The sequence below is a fragment of the Micropterus salmoides genome, unplaced genomic scaffold (genome assembly GCF_014851395.1).
Source record: "Micropterus salmoides isolate LMB-PRFRI ecotype aquatic unplaced genomic scaffold, ASM1485139v1 Ms_hic_scaffold_1, whole genome shotgun sequence".
NCBI classification, from domain to species: Eukaryota; Metazoa; Chordata; class Actinopteri; order Centrarchiformes; family Centrarchidae; genus Micropterus; species Micropterus salmoides.
In genome coordinates this window covers 18,731,213-18,745,241 of record NW_024040040.1, presented here as the reverse complement: position 1 = coordinate 18,745,241, position 14,029 = coordinate 18,731,213, and the positions used below count along the sequence as shown (strand labels likewise).

Below are 14,029 nucleotides of genomic sequence, written 5' to 3'. Positions count from 1 at the left end.
ACAGCTATTCTGCATTTAGCACAAATACAAGTACACACACACACACACACACACACACACACACACGCATGCACACTTGGAGAGGATGAATTAGGTTAGCTTCGCTGGTCAAACAGGACGGCTCTATACGCAGCAGGCCACTAAACACAAATTATTCTCGCTAGAATGCTTTTCATATCAAAGAGGAAAGAGACAATCAGTGGCTGGACCTCCTCCATTTAGATTGTCCCACAGCTCAGTGTGGCGCCACATAAGGCACCTTGTCCAAAGAGCACCTGGATGCAAGAACACCGACATACATATACATTTCTTGTTAAGTAAACATATATTAAAGTTAGATGTTTTCCCATACAGATCTTTTTTATGGAGATTTATGGTGGGAATTATAGAATTATTATCAAACTCTGGTCAATATATATCTCTAAACACATGAAAAATGTATGATGTATTAACAAATCAAAAAAGTATAATCCCAATAAAACAATGTTACAGGTGTTTTTTTGAGCTGTTAAAATGGGCCTGGAGTACTTTAATCAAAATTAAGCAAAACAGCTGAATAGAGGTTTGCAGTTTGAATCAATTAAACCAAGTGTTGATGCATTTATTGGAATTATTCCTGAAAAAATAGATAGGCCTAGCTTTTTACCCACTTAAAAAAAAAAAATCTCTCCTGTGAAGAAATACTCAGTTCTCCTTCCCAAAGTCAAACAGTGAGATAAAACATTTGACCTTCAGTGTAATTTAGGGAATAAAACCGTAAGCATCCTTTGTTTGGTAATAATCACTGAACCTCCTCCTCAGCATGACACTGCTGCTAAACCGGAGGTTTGTTTTTGCCAACAGTATGTGATGATCCTACTCTGACGGAGGAGGGCTGAGGAGAAAGAGAGAGAGGCCGGGCCACGCTGTTCAGTGCTAAACTGAATCAAAGGCCAGAGGCTGCTGCGTCTGCCTCCAGCCGGTTGATTGCCGGAGACCCTGGATCAGTGCCTTCATCATCTGACAACCTGTGAGAGCGACTCATTCATCCAGTCCTCTCCTACACACCTCCGGGACCTCAACAACACCTCACAGCATAATGAATCAAACAAGCCTCCGCATAAACACACACTTACATGTGCGCACGTCACACTAATGATTGTCAGCAAAGACAAAAGAAAGTTTGCTGACAAGTTTATGGCTTATCCTGAAAGTAGAGAGACGTCGGCTGCGTTTGCAGATGGATACTCTGATATCTAATCATGGCAGACGTCAACAATGCCGTCCTTATTATTGCGGTAATGAAAACCGAATCAGTCTCACACGGATTAATTTGTAAAAGAAAAATAATTAAGACAAAAGGTCCTGTATCAAGCAGGCAAATCAGAAAGACAACAACATATGATGCGTGACAGTTTCCCCGAGTCCTCCTGCGGTGATGCAGGCCTGTCCTTTGTGTCATGACTAGTCGCTCTCCGGCATTAATCAGAGCGTCGTCCTATCTTATTAGGCTGAGCTGGGAGATGATAGGGAGACTGCAGGTCTTTAATCAAGGTTAGAATAATCTGTGATGGTAGCTGATTATAAACCTGATCATCAGCAGCATATTGTCACCTCCTAATCATCCAAATAAACAGAGACAGATCTGACCTCGGCTCCAACGTGGAGGTATAAATGACACGCACACAAACACATGCATGAGCCTTACCCATGCCTACATGCATTTGCAAGTACTCACATAAATGCATTCTTGCTCACACATACACAGAATTTGCTTAAATGTCTACACGCGCTCAGATACGCAATCTGCAGCATGCAGCACTTTTCCATCAAATACTTTTAATGCAAATACCACGTTTTATGGTGCCTTTTGAAATTCCTTGCCTCTCAGCGATTGAGAAATGAAAACACTGCAGCTAAGGAACCCCAGCTTGAAAGACATCCATCAAGACAGCAGATAAACAATGAAACGGCCCTTCTCAAGTCGATGATAACCTCAACTTTTTTCTAATCTACTTTCATGTGCTTTGTCTCCTTTTTTTATTTACTCCCACTCTTTCTTTCACCTCTCCCGGGGTGAGCCTCTCCTCTCCTTTCTCCTCCCTCTCCTCCAGAAGCTCATTACCTTGGGGCCGAGTCTGGCTGTTTTCAACACAGCGAAATTATAACACGACCGGCGACGGCACTCGTTAGCAGCCTTGTCAATCATCTTCGCGGGCAGGGGGAGAAGCAATCGGCGCCGGGGTCAGCGATGAAGATGTTCATTCTCTATTCATCCATCACATCTTCCGGGAAATCAATTTACACCGCATCAGCGTCACAGTGCCTCAACAACAGCGGTGATATGAAAGAGGAGGGAAACAACTTCTGAGAGAAAGACAGAGGAGAATGGTAGATTCGTTTAGATAAAATCTAATAAACGTCACTCATCTTGTTTTTTTTCTTTTTCTGTCACCCCCCAGGTTACCTGAATCCATTGTACTCCATTGGAAATGACTATTTGCTAATAACTTTTAAATATATTTTGAAAAAGATAGCTAAGCTTTAATAGCAACCAAAGTACAGCGCTAGCTATCAACATGTTTATCCTCATCTCACTAAACCTCATTCCTTCCACAGCTTTCACTTCCACGTCCCTCTTCTTGTCCCGTTTACTTATGTATTCTCTTTGGGAGGTGGCAGGTGACATGGCAGAGATTTGAGCCGTCGCCGTCACTCACAGTAATGTAGTTGTTGCTTTCTTGCAGATGTCAGCTTCATGGTTCATTAACGGTGTTTGGTTTAGGGGGAGCCGAAGAGAAAGAGGATAAAAGACGAAAAGACAGGTAGAGATGGAAGGGACTGGGCGGCGAGGGAAGTAATTGGCAACATAAATGAACCCCGGTGTGGCGCTGACACTGTCCACGTTAGTAGACTGCAGATGAAAACGAGTGTGAACGGCAGTTCTGTGCTGGACATGGCGGCTTTGAGGACACCTGAAGTGTGAGGTGAGAAATAGTCAAGTAGAGGAAAGTGACAGTGCAAGAGAAGGAGGGCGGAGTGCCAGTTTGTGTGCACGGAAGCATAGACGGGTGTGTGTTGCCAGAAGTGTGTATTTGTGTGTGTGTGTGTGTGGGGGGTGCTTTCATTCCAGGAGATGTCATGCTGTTTGAGCAAACGGTTCTCCGTTAAGGCCATCCACCGCCTGCTGCCGCCGCCGCCACCCCTGCTGTACCCAGCCAGCCTCGTGCCAACGCCTCCGACATTGCCGCCGCCAATGCCAAGAGCCTGCCTGCCCCTTGTCTCAGCAGAGCAGATGTCACTCAATTGCCCTCCACCTCCCCTGAAAACGCCACCTCCACCATCACCCCACAGCCACCCCTCTGCCACCCTAACAGGCAACCGTGCCTGCGTGCCAAGCAGGCGACACCCGACGTGTGAAGAGAGAGGGGCGGCGGGCATATCGGCGGGACGGCATCAGGCAGGAATGCACAGCGTGGGAGCGTTGTCGATTTTTCACACTGCCTCCATCACCTCCCCCTCTGCCCCCAAGCCACCCACTCACCCACCTCTCCCTTACAAACAGCACCACTATGCACATGCCACATGCACTGGCTCATAAACACATGCACAGTCTATTCTCTCCTCTTCTCTTCCTCACCCCATTTTTGCCCACCCCCTGCAAAAAGAGACACACTTTCCCCTCTTTCTCTCGAGATGACACCCCCTGCAGGCCTTTGGAATATTCTAATTCTGTTTCCTAACTCTTATTATGTGTGGAGTGTGTGACATGTGAATTGTAATTAGTCGCTCTGGGGTGAGCAGAGAGCGAAACCCCCACCTTCAAAAAAAGAAAAGAACCAAAAAAGGGAAAAAAACACTGGAGGGCGAATAATACCCTATCCAATTTTAACCCCCAAGTCACCACCTTGCACTCCTGTCGTGCCTTTGATTTTCTCACATAGGTGTATGCACAGACTCCCACAGCCCTTCAGTGTTCTTTGTTTCCCCTTCCGGCGTTGATCCAAGTCCATTTCACCTCCCTTAAGATCCATATGGTACAGTAACGTTCCTCCTTCAGACCGCCGTGAATGTTATCTGCAAAGGAGGCCTGTATCAATAACCCTGCAGCCTCCGCTCCTCCACTACAAAGGGCCCGAGCGACAGGGGCTGGCTGTAGGGATGGAAGATAATGGTGTTGAGGTGGTACTTAAATCTCAGCGAACCACGGCAGCTCAAGTAATTAGTGGATGGGATCCATACTGGGGGCGCTAAGCAGAGCTAATGCTACCCTGGGCTCTGCTGCTGGAGCAAAATTAGCAGTATGGGAATGTGTAGAGATATCACACGGATTATCTGCCTTGCTCGCTGTTTCTGTCTTTCAATCTTTCTGTCCTTCTGACAGACAACCCCCAACTTCAGCGGTGGCTCTCCAACAAACCCAGCAGAAAGAGGAGAAGGAAAAAGGGAGAAGGGGAAATAGAAAGAGGGAGGGATGGCGAGGAAAGGGGATTGTAATTTCACAGCAGTGTCAGAAGAGCCAGCCGAGGCCCTGTCTTTCCATTGAGGCTTCATTAGGGCGAACAATGGACTTCCCTGCCATCTAATTAGACGAGGTTAATGAGGAGAGGAGTGCCGCGGCGGATCCCTACCGTGCTCGCTGTGTCACGGGCGGGGGAGGTGGTCAAGGGGCCTTGAGGGCACGGGATGAGGGTCACCCCATAGCCATTTTACATGATTATTGTGTATTTGATACGGAAACAAGGTACAGTGTAGAGGCTAAACATGCTCCTGTGTGGGAAGGGGTGTAAACCTCATTTAAATCAAACTGTATTGAACTTTATTGATCCCTGAAGTGAGAGTGGGTGTATAGGGTTGATTGGAAAGTATATATTTTGTATAAGCTTGATTCAAGTCAGAACTCCACTGTGACGCTAATACATTTTCTCAATGTGTTTGGTTGGAAGTTAATGCAAAAAAAGTCAAGGCAGCAGAAAAGCAATTATTTATAATTCCTTACAACAAGTTTTGGAATGTAATTTATCCTGCAGCGAGTGGCAGAGACCAAGTATTAGTAGGTAAATCACTTTCACCAATCACCATATATCTCATTAGATTTTTCTGCATCTTTACCAATGCACCAGTCAGTTTCTAGGAGCCAATACTTTTTGTGATGCTTGGCTTCACTCTGTGAGCTATTTTTCTACTTATGTCATTTTAAGTATTGCTCCCTTGCAGTGAGATGGCAAGCCAGCTGCACTGTACCTTTAAATGAACCCTTTAGGACTTGGCTTGTAGCACAGTCAGCCAGTCATTAAAGGCTGCGTTCTGCATCCTCCATGCCACTGGCTATTGAAATTCATGGGTCAAATGAGCAGCTCACCAAAATGTTGTCTGACAGAAGAAACTGATGGCCATGAAATGTACCAGAAACACTTTTTTTCTGTTCTTTGTTAGGGACACACCCACCCACCATGATGTTACAGATCCACAGTAAGTACAGTTTATTTTAATAAAGTCATTATAAAATTCAGTGTTTCCGCTATCAGTTACATACATTCAGTTGCAACAAGCCCTTCCTTGGTTCACTGTTTATTGTTGAAGCAATCCCTCCAATGCTGTTCCATACAGTGACGAATACAGATTTTGAATTTTGGAAATAGAGAGCACTAGTATCAGGTTAGTAGGCAGACCTTTTCTACTTAGGATTCCAGATTATAGGTTTTAGGTGTACCATCCCTTCATTTCAGAAGAAATTAAGGAAAGAAAAAAAAACATAGAAAGACAATCTGAAATTAAGATGAGAAATAAAGTAGAATGAGCTAGTTAACAAGAGAGTTAGAAAACTTCAACAACAGTGCCGGCTCGCTTCACAACACAACACGCAGCATGTGATGCTGCTCGCTATTAAGAATGAAGCTAATTAATCAGTTAGGTGTGAGGGAGACGGGGAGAGGTGCCTGTGTGAATTTGCCATTAGAGATGCAACAGATGAGGAAATAGGTTTTATGTATAGATAACGGCACTTAACAAGCTGAAAAGAAAAGAGTGATACTTTGGCAAACAGTAGGCTCTGTCTCAGAAACAGCTGGCATTTAATGTATAGCAGTGACAGTGAGACGCAAGCTGTAACATAATAGAAAGAAGATTTCTGTTCTTTGGTTTAGGTAATTCTCTACAAAGAAATGTAAGAAGCCAGCCAAATCATATTTTGACAGGTGTTTTTTATTTCATATTTTTGTTTTCATAAACTGCAAACCACCAGTTCTTAACACTGAACAACTGACCATTTCCTGCCACGAACCAAGCCTTTATGGTGTCCTACATTATAATACATTCCAGGTTGCACCTGCCTAAGCTGTAACAGTTGGGCTCTCTAAATGGGACAGTACTTTGTGAATGTGTAATGTGATTTTTGTGAACTGGGGAAGCAAAAACAATGTTATCACAGCACATTAGTGAGACCAAGAGATTACTCCCGCTGCAGTAGAGCCTTATGGTCTAGTTTGGGCACTGACACACATGTGAATACACATATTTCAGTAATGTCTACAGTAGTAATGTGTGGGTCATGGTACGCAGTAATGACCATAATCACAGTTGCTGTTAGGTTTGTTTCAGACTTTATGTGCCCATTGTAAACAAAAGGCCATTTTATTTTGCTTTTACTAGATAGATGGACAGTTTACTCAGCCTCAGTCTCAGTTCTTTTCATTTCCCCATAGAAATGACGCTGCTGAAACTGACATGCGCGAGCAAAATGTTAATCAAACAAACCCATTTCTCCTCAACAGCTAAACCAAACAAACGGGCCTCAACTTTCCCATTCAAGTCAGAATGACAGCGTAACACAACACAACAGCAGCAAACGCAGCGTTCTTTATTCAGGGAACGTCAGCTGCACGCTATTCTGTTGAAAATATCAACTTCAGATGTTGAGGGGAGGAAAAAAAGACGGGCGTTTTGTCTGCCTTTGTTGGTTTGGGCTTGATATGCCGCATGAGCCTTTCAAGCCATTTGTTAGACTCAATTTCTTCCTCTGTTACATCTGCAGATTATGTTTCAAGCAAACAACCAGCAACATGAAGGCACAGAAGCGCTATTATGGTGAGAGAATGACAACTTGCATAGGTAGAAAGCAGGAGGAAATACAAGAAAAGGATGGGGAAAAAAGAGTTGATGTAAAGAAGGCTAGGAAGATTGGAAAAAGGCGGAGATAGAAGTGATGAGATACTACAGTGATGAGACGTATGCACGTGTGTATTGTAAATGTTTGCATGCAGGTTATGCAAATAAAATCATTTTGATTGTCTGGCCTTAAACACAGGCTTCCTCATGTTTTGTTCATAAAACAGGCAAGCATTTCGGCTAAACTTGAAACATCTGGAATGGCCATACATTTTGTTTCTGAACAAGTAATCTAAGGATGTGCCCACATGCAAACTGTTCTCCCTGTCAATGCCTTTCAGGTTTGTTTTGAACATATAATCACATAATAACTTTCTCTGGGTGGTCTACGCACCTATAGACCTAGCAGCAGAGCAGAGCATTTTACTTAATATATAATAATTATATATATATAACATTGCAAATTTTTTTCACAAAACCCCATTAACTGGATTTTATTTGCCAATTTCCATAATAACAAAGAAAAAGAAAAAGAAGTACAAGTGAAACTATATGCTTTTTTGAGTTAAAGAAATAGTCATGACATGTCTAGTATGACATATTACAATGTTCAACAAGAACCAGGATGGGTCATTTAAAAATAGTGGCTTCCGTCAGTTTTCATGTTGACTAATTAGCTTGTGAGGTGGTTCAATTGAACACGAAGTAGCTACAACCAACTATAGCCAGGGTGGGCTTACTATATTGGTTTTGCATAAACTGTTATGTTAGCTAAATCAGTGCTTTTCTGGCAATAAAACAGAAAAAACTTACATTTAAACACCCCATTGAAAAGGTCAAGAGGAAAGAGAGAGTTATCTGCATTAGCTAGTTAGCTAACTTTTTCAAAGCTCAAAGTAGCCACATACACCCTTAGCTTGGTATTAGTAAGCTAGCATGCTTAGCGGTCTGCTTTTACATGTTTCTTATTGTATCCAGAAGAATTAGAGAAGAAGTGTGAGAGAGAATTGAGGCTTTATGAGTTTTTTTTCTCTTCTGAACCAATGTTGTAAAAGCGCATAAAAACATGTATTAAAAACAGACTCAACCACACTTTCTTGGGTCATTGAGAAGATCTACAAGCCATATATATATTTTTTTTTTTTGTTGTCCTTTTTTTGGTTTTCCTTCCAAGGAACAACAGCAAACATATTGAGAGAAGCTGCAAGGTGGACCGTTAAAAGTGTCCAAAAAGTACTGCAGAACTGTCTCCTCAACTCCACCCTTTTGTAAGTGTGAACACCTGTAGCTCCAAACACTGAGGTGTAACCTCTTAAATTTCTGCTTTTCCTTTGTATTCGAAAGTAGATCTGGCCAAATAATATGTTGTTAAAGCAGTTATATTATCAGTTACATTCAATGTCATTTGCTTTTAAAAAAACAAAACACTTGCTTCTATGTAGCTTTTTTTTTGATTACCATGATTTTCATCACGTTAAATATCAACATTCACAGATGAACTACTGCACCAAAACCAAACCCTGTTTTGATTAAAGTGACACTGCTGTCTTTAAGTCACATGTACTGATATCCAATTTAAACTTTCAGTTTCAGAACTACAGTTTGACCATTACAGAAAGCCAGTGGGAACACCTTTATGAAGAAACACACTACACAGTAATATCTAGTATATCTTTGGGATTAACAGGATCATTCCCCGTCATTCCATCTCAAATTTACTTCTACCTCGTGTTTCATCACCATGTTTTAACCAGTACTCCTTCTAAACAGACCAAACTAAAACTCAAACATGAATTTATCACCCTGATCTTGCTTACGCATAATTGGGCTAGCTGGGGTCAAAGCAGAATCTTACCTAATAAAGAATCAGATACTAGCTGTGGTGTGATCTCACCTGGGGTGATAAATGTGTTCTGAATCTCAGAGCAGTGTTATTTTTTGTGCTTTCAGGCTCAGGACATGCATCCCCACAAGCGTGGACGAAAATCCCCAATCCCACCAAAAGTTAAACCAAATCCCATTCCATATTCCATACCTCTACTTGCTATGAGTGTGTACACTTCAATAAGGAGGATCACTTGCCACAGAACAGTAGACCACTGACAAGCCTTGTGTACCCGCTATTCAAAGCTCAACAGCAGCACACTACTTTAACCTAGATCGCCATCTAGTGATCGTGTTCAGCATGACTCCTCTGACACCACCAGCAACCTCACCACACACGTTTCTATGTTGTAACAGATCGAGGAAATGTTTCCTATCAGCAGGATGTCTGTATGGGATTTTAGGCATTTTGCTTTTAACCGTATGTTTATGTGTGTTCACACATAAAGTGCAGAAACTTGCTTTTGTTCTGACATGTTTTGTAATCCGGTACAAGTAAAATCTGTTTTTCAAAAGGTGTATTTATATGGTCATGTCATCGTGAAAGGTTGTCTCGCTGTTAGGCTGAGGATCAATACATTCTTGTTGCTTCTGGTGACAGTTAAATTACTAATTTCCAGAAATGGCTTTCAAGGAAATGAACAATGGAATCATTAGTTGCAACTTGGATGTCTGCTTCTCGGTAGCTTGTTTTTAGTGTTGTCATGCCATGTTTAAGATTGTTTAAGATTTCCTAAACACAACCTTATTGTTGACTTTTTATCAGTGCAATTCAGTACTGTATCTGCAAAATGTTTAGGATTTCATAAAATAACCTTGTTTTTGGCTATTGGTCGATGTCATATTGAATGGACCAGACACTGTAACTCGTTTTTGTTGTTGTTTCATTTCGTGACAGCCTTCTATCTCCAAATATATTTGAGGAAAACAATCGTTTTGGGGCGGTCAGTGCAGATGTGAACGGACCCTTTAATTTATTTGAAATGTTGTCATCGTATTTAAGCGAAAAACATGAAAATAATACAAAATGGACTTGTTCGTTTTTCACACGGAGGCTTCTTGTGAGTAATAAAGACTGCATGTTTGGAGAAGAAGAGAATGTCAGTGATTTTTTTTTCAAAATGTTTAATTTGTGGTAGTATATGTGGCTGTATAGTGGATGTTCGCCCGAGTGTATGTATATATGCCTTAACTGTGTTTATGCACATACCTCTGTGTGTGTGTATGTGACTGCGAGTGAGTGCACGTGTGTGCAGAGGCCATGCGCCTCACCTCTCTATAATGAAATCATGCGGGTCAGTGAGGCCGACGTGGCTCGGGCAGGTCATCCAACAGATCGGAACTAAGCTGCTTTGACCCGGCCTGGTACTGCATGCCAAACACACACAAACACACACCATACACAGTGCTTACAACACAATGGAACCACTGTACAGAGGAGAGGGTTTGTGGTAATGATTAAAAAGCGAGTCCAAGCTGTTACACACACACCCAAGGAGTTTATTCACAATGCTAGAGCACACACAAACAATTGTTTTCTTTTTATTTAGCAAAACTAATAAGAGAAGATGTCCTTTAAAGAGGGTTTGAGAAATTACATCAGGAAATTAAATCAACGATGGGAGTGATCAAAGTTGCCGTAGTCTATAAACACTGAAATGCTACATTAGATTACAGTACAGCAAGTTGTGTTTCAGCTGGGTTATTGTGGAGAAAGCTTTAATCATTTCTCTTCTATTAGCTGCTGCTCGTATCGCCCAGGGACTTCCATTAGAATTAAATTAAACAGTGGAAATGTAAATATTGACAACATATGCATAATTATTTATTCCACAAGCAACAAGATCAGAAAATTATTGCTACACCATCGGGTTAATATGAAAACAGAAACATTTGCATTTGCTGGTAATAAAAATGCAAATCACATTACAGGACAAATGATAATAATAATAATAATAATAATGATAATAATGATAACAATAATAATAGCATGTAATGTAGCTCCCAGAAAAATGTCAAAATTCAATTAAAGTAAATACAGTAAATCCATCATTTTGCAAATATAAATGTACGTTCCTCCCACCCACCATCCATCTGTGACCTTTGCATTTTTATTATTTCAACCCTATCAGAGGTCAAAGGTCAACACCTCCAACACTGCAGCCCTCTGGAAGCTGTCCCTTTTTCTAAGAGGATAATCAATTACCAGAAGACTGATCCTCGCCGTTGTGTCCCTGCTCATTCCTGCTTCTTCAGATCAGTGAGGTCCCCATAAATTTGAATGTAAAACAAGCTCACCAGCACAGGGTTAAACACGTAATTAGCCACGACAAGTGAATATGAGGAACAGACTTAGTCAGGAAGAGAGCTATGGTAATGCAGGAGGCTTCGCAGCCCTGCAAGGCATCGAGACGGGACATGGGAAGGGGAGGGTGTGTGAAGGAGATTTCACATGCAGATATTAGAAATGCAATTGTCTTCTGAATATGGGGCGTCGGTCTAGAAATTGACTTTTTCATTATTCAGTTACTACAATAATTAAATATTCGATGCCCTGGGTTGGTGAAGCTACTGAACCACACTGAGGATATTTAACAGGGCCTGACAGATGTTTTAAATAATGTTTATTTATCAATACTAATATAAACTGCCCTAAACTGTCACTCTCCTGTGACCTGCCTCAGATTTCTTCAGGCTTTGCAACAGTGACTCACATCCAACTGTAGGAAGAAGAACAACAAACTTATAGACATTACTAAAGTTTGCCTTTCTTTCTTTCTTTCTTTCTTTCTTTCTTTCTTTCTTTCTTTCAGTTTTGTCTCTTTTTTTCTCCCTAAAACATGTGTGATCTCATCTGATTGGCTGTTTCCCTCTAACTTCCGGTGACTTGATTCAAACACAAAATCAGAGGGAAGCTCCTCACGTCGCGGCGGGCCTTGCTTGTCCAGACAAAAAAACGACCCAAATGTATAAATGAATACATGAACAAACACCAACTAAAAAGCCACACAGATGAATTAATACATAAATACATGGCCATATTTATTCATAGTCTCCATAGCAACACATTTGCCAGCCCCTGCAGATCTGAGAGGGAAAAATATCATTATACAATAATTAGACTTCCATCCAGTTTCCATTGCCCATTACCAAATATGAAATATTCTATGCATTTACATCTGAAAATGTCAATCCTATTCAATATCACAACGTGATTTGCAAGTCATGCCGCTCAGAAGACCCATCAAGAGAGAGGATAAAAGGCAAAAAGGAAAGAGATTCACTTCTTTCCTGTCTAGCCAGAACAAGGCAAGTACAAAGGTATAGGAGAGCCAGGGCAGAGAGGGATTAAAAAAACAAAACAACCTACAGGAGAACTTTCAACAGGCTTGGAGCGGTTACAAACGCATGGACGCCAATGCTTCCAGTAAGCAAGAGAAGCACAGTCTGAGTTCGTCCCTCATGGCTTTCATGTGGGTAAGTACTCTTGTCTTCATTCTCTCCTTGTGTTACAGTTTCCCTATTGGAACACATTTAAATCAGCATTTGCACAAACAATTTTAACCGTCGAAACGTTTACTCTGGCTCTCATACTTTCTGTCGGCACCGCTGGAAACTGGGACGACAGCCACTTTGAACTGCCATGTGCTGCCGCTTGCTCACTATGCGCCCGAACGCTGCGCCGCAGTGCAACAGCGGGGTCATGTTCAACCTTTATTCTTGATCTAGTAACACGTCCACTCCAAGAAGCAAACAACACGCAAGTGGGCTCAAACCCTCAGTGGTGGAACAATACGCTTTCCTTTGGATCTTTGGAGTTGGAATCCATTTGCATTGGCAACAGGTAGCGGCGCTCAATAGGGGCCCCGAAAATGTCTGGTTAGAAATTCATCTGCTCCTTCACATCATAGATCTCCAGCAGGCTCAACAAGGGAGAACGGGGGGGACAAAGTGGTAGAGTGCTTTTGTTGACAGGCTCCAACAACTTATAGTGATCCTTCATTGCTGTGTTTGATGGACATCTGAGCACCACTTGTGAAAGTGTGGGGGATGGTGAGGAGAGGGTGGCATGAGCGGGAGGGGGGAGACGGGGGATGGGGGGGCCACGGGTGTCAACACAGGGACTGATGGAGTGTGCGCTAAAGCATGGTATTGAAAAAATAAACAAATCAGAAACAATTAAGTGTGAACTCTCATGGAATATTCATAGGCGAGCAGCCTTTGCGTGACAAGCCATCACGCCACCTCCAGTCCATTTTTTTTGTTCCTCCTCTCCATGTCCTGCACACATGGAGATGTGCCTGCCACTTAAATCAAATTAGTCATTAGCAAATTGAATCAACAATTAGAGCAAAAGAGCTACATGGCATTAGCGTCAGTTCAGTCATATTTGTCAACCTATCAGAGCAACCTCTGGAGTAGTTTTTCCTGCGGTCCAACTCCTCTCCGGTGCGTTCAAAGTCAAGGCTGTAGCTCAGGGCAGAAGGCCCCTCTGTCCCTTTTCTGCCAGGGTCACCTAGCATCACTGCAGCTTGAGCACGCTGTTGTTGTTTTTCGCCAAACTATATTTGGTTTGTTCGCCAGCTCTTTGATGGATCCGGTGGCTGCCCTGATCGCCCCTCTTTCTGCCTCTTCTGGATTATTTGTATCGACATTTCTCACTCCTCTTCACCATAGCTTTTAGTTAGAGGCTGTCAAAAACATTGCTGGCGGAAATGGAAGTATCCTCATTATGCAAATGCTAGGCTCCACTGATGGCATGTTCTGTTTTATAAATTGCGTCCCCTTGTCAGGAGTCAAATTGTATTTGAGTAACTTCAGAGAAATTGTCACAAGATTTCAATTTGGTTTGCCTGCAATGCCACCATCAATTTAGTCAGAACAAATATAGACAAATATTTCTTTACAAAGAGCAACGTGATTGTGTTGTTGTGGGGAGCGATTTTAGCAATCATATATTATTATGTAAGTACATCTTGTGCAAGGTTTTGAATAATGAAAGATGAAAAAGTTATGCAGTTGAATAAATTCATTTAAGATTCAGATTTTAAAAAAAAAA

General features: G+C 42.0%; 1 long non-coding RNA gene across 1 annotated transcript; it reads left to right on the top strand.

Moving 5' to 3' along the window:
* The first annotated feature begins 2,649 nt into the window (after nucleotides 1-2,649).
* Nucleotides 2,650-10,064, top strand: LOC119899604. Its single transcript, XR_005443878.1, has 3 exons — nucleotides 2,650-2,966; nucleotides 5,416-5,451; nucleotides 9,037-10,064. It is a non-coding gene; the product is annotated as an uncharacterized LOC119899604 (long non-coding RNA).
* Nucleotides 10,065-14,029: the final 3,965 nt, after the last annotated feature.